Source organism: Bubalus bubalis, chromosome 1 (assembly GCF_019923935.1).
Source record: "Bubalus bubalis isolate 160015118507 breed Murrah chromosome 1, NDDB_SH_1, whole genome shotgun sequence".
NCBI lineage: Eukaryota > Metazoa > Chordata > Mammalia > Artiodactyla > Bovidae > Bubalus > Bubalus bubalis.
Window position 1 is genome coordinate 43,375,923 of NC_059157.1, and position 3,330 is coordinate 43,379,252.

At 48.9% G+C, this 3,330-nt stretch overlaps 1 non-coding gene across 1 annotated transcript; it reads right to left on the minus strand.

Moving 5' to 3' along the window:
* Positions 1-2,087: 2,087 nt before the first annotated feature.
* TRNAY-GUA lies at positions 2,088-2,159 on the minus strand. The gene has a single exon. It is a non-coding gene; the product is annotated as a tRNA-Tyr (tRNA).
* Between the last annotated feature and the right edge of the window lie 1,171 nt (positions 2,160-3,330).

Below are 3,330 nucleotides of genomic sequence, written 5' to 3' on the forward strand. Positions count from 1 at the left end.
CCCCCCACCCCCCGCACCCAACCCCCGGAAGCCTCGCCACTGCAGGGGAGGCGGACAGGGGCCTGCTGCATGGATGGGCCCCGAGGGCTGAGTGTTCACAGGAGGTCACACTGGACTGTCCAGGACCCAAGGGACAGCGACGAGCACCTGTATGGTGTTGCAGTGAAGCACATGGGCAGGGGTTAGGGAGCTGGGTCACCCACACCTGCTCCACGTCCTGCTGATGCACAGCAGCAGCCCTTCGGTGACCTGCGCCCGCCGTGGTCAGGAGCACAGGGGGCTCAGCTGGGGCCCGTGACACGGAGGAGAGCAGCCAGGCACACTCAGACCCCACCAGTGTCCACCCTGCCAGGCCTGGGCCTGGCCCCACCCTCATGGTCAAGCCCCACGGTCAGGGGAGGACCTGTTATTCACCAGCATTTGCTTGAGGAGTTAATACTGCACCCGGTTCATCAGAGTGTCCCCTGCTCGAGAGAACACCCGCTTCCTTCTCGCTCGCTGCAGGGGCTGTCACTGCTGCATAACAATCCTCCCCACACGGAGGGCATCCGGGACTCACGGAGGTCCCACCAGCCACGCTGTGCTGCCCCCAGCGGGGCCCCTGCAGGCGTCTGTGGTCACCGGGCAGCATGTGTTAACAAGTGCTAATCATTACAAATGATAAAATGCACTTCGCTTCACTAAACTGCACTTCTGTTCATCAAAACAATAAATTTAGGGAAAAAAATAAGACAGTTAGCCTAGAAAAAAGAGTCCCAACATACATATCTTGGGCTTCCCTAGTAGCTCAGTCAGTGAGGAACCCACCTGCCAATACAGAAGACTAGGGTTCAATCCCAAGGTCGGGAAGATCCACTGGAAAAGGAAATGGCCACCCACGCCAGTCTTCTTGTCTGGAAAATCCCATGGACAGAGGAGCCTGGTGGGCTACAGTCGATGGGGTCACAAGGAGTCAGACATGACTTAATAATGTTCATCAAAAAATCCATTTGGAAAAAATAAGACAGTAAGCCTAGAAAAAAAGAATCCCAACACATAGCTTTAAAAAGACATATATACAGAATGTAAAAAGTACTGGAAATCAGTAATAAACATAACAATCAGTTTAAAAAGTTGTGCTTATTAACCCAAAGTTTACTTTAAAGTCAGTCAGTGATCGCAAGAGGTCACACGTGGGTTTAAGATGCCCACATCCTGCAATGACAAGCATGAGCATCAAGGACCTATTTCTTAAAAGCAGCTGCTACTCCTGAGAAGCATCTCTGCATCCTCAGAAGAAGTAGACAGAGCAGAGAGTGTCCACAAAGGAGTCTCAGACCCGCCTGAGACACAGGCATCGGTGGAAACAGCACTCGCCCCTCTCGGGCAGGGAATCCAGAAGCCTTGTTCACAGTCTCGCCGAGGGAGCAGCAGCTGGCAGAGCAGCTCATCCCCGAGCGCCACTGCTGGTCCCGGTCTGCCTGCTCCCCTTCAGCCGAGTCGCTGCTGGCGCGATGTCCCCAGTGAGGCAGGGGCTGATCACCGGAGCACCGAGGCAGCCTCCAGCCTCGCGCCTCGGGACACCCCACAGTCTGCACTCTTGTGGCTACGTAAACAGGCTGCTGGATCTGGTGGGGTGGGCACCGTAGGGGGACACCTCAATGTCATGGAGTGTGGAGAGACATACAGGCCACAGTAGGAATGTGTGAACAGTATCTGACGTGCCTGTGCGTATATCCAGAGAAAACTCCCGACTCCAGAAGCTACACGCACCCCTGTGCTCACCACAGCACTATTCACAACAGCCAAGACGCGGAAGCAACCTCGGTGTCCATCAGCACAGGGACGGGTAAAGGAGATGGGGTACGTGTATGCAGTGGAGTACTACTCAGGCATAAAAAGGAATGAAATAATGCCATTTGCAGCAACATAGATGGACCTAGAGATTATCATACTAAATGAAATACAGTAAAAAGTGAAAGTGAAGTCACTCAGTCATGTCCGACTCTTTGCGACCCCGTGGACTGTAGCCCACCAGGATCCTCCATCCATGGCATTCTCCAGGCAAGACTCCTGGAGTGGGTTGCCATTTCCTTCTCCAGGGGATCTTTCCGACCCAGGGATCGAACCCAGGTCTCCTGCATTACAGGCAGACGCTTTAACCGCTGAGCCACCCGGGAAGCCCCATAAGTCAAACACAAATACCATATGATATCACTTATATGTGGAGTCTAAAATATGACACAACTGAATTTATTTACAGAACAGAAAGAGACTCACAGACATAGAAAACAAACTTGGATTGCCAAGGTGGGGAGTTGGGGGAAGGATGGTTTGGGAGTTTAGAATTAGCAGATGCAAACTATTACATAGAGAATGAATAAACAAGGTCCTACGGTATAGCACAGGGAATGATATTCAGTATCCATGATAAACCTGTTTAATAGGTTAAAAGTTTAACCCTGAAGCCAGGCTTCTGATCCTGGCTCTGCCACTGACTGGTTCTTTTTCTTGGGCAAAATAATCTGGTTTTGGCTCAGCTTCCGCATCTATAAAGTAAGATGCTTTCAGCACCACCTCTTACAGGAAGTCCTTAGCTTGGGACTAAAAAAGCTAACGCAGTGAGTGGCTGACACGCAAGTTACTGAAGTAGTGTTAAAATATGATTTGGGAGAAGAGCAAGCAGACAGCATCCTCACAGTAAAGCACAACTGGAGAAAAGCTTTTTTCTTTAGCACGATTGTGCGAATTCCACTTAGACTGGGCCAGGGCCTTCCTGCGGGCTGCACATACCTCTACAAGTTTCAAATAGTTTTGTAGAATGTAGTGAACACAAATGGGCTTGTAATAAACTTTACTACAGATACACTGTAAAACTGGGTAAAATTGGTTTTCATTTAAAAATCTGTAGAAAAGTGAAAAGTGACTCCCATGACAAGGAGTAAATCCTTGTCCAAGCAAATAGTATTGAATAGGAAACTGTAACACTTGCTGTTGGCAGATGGCAGATGGTCACACACACACACACACACACACACCTATTTATTAAAGAGCTAACATTTTAAATGCCTGCGCATGTAACCTTAGATGCAATAATAATTAAAATACAAGTCACAGATGACAACTCCATAGGTTTAAGAAATAAAGTCTGACACTAATTTATCACTTTCTCACTTAAACTACCTAATAATGAAGGCCGCCTCTGTCATGTCTGAGCCTTGCTGTTTCCATAACGTAGTGGAAAGGAGGAGAGCTTTTTTAAAGGAGTGCTTTGTATCCTCATTCAGAGTCAGTTAAGGAGAGTGAATCCATTCTCGATTTGCCAAAATCTTTTGATATTCAGACCCTGGT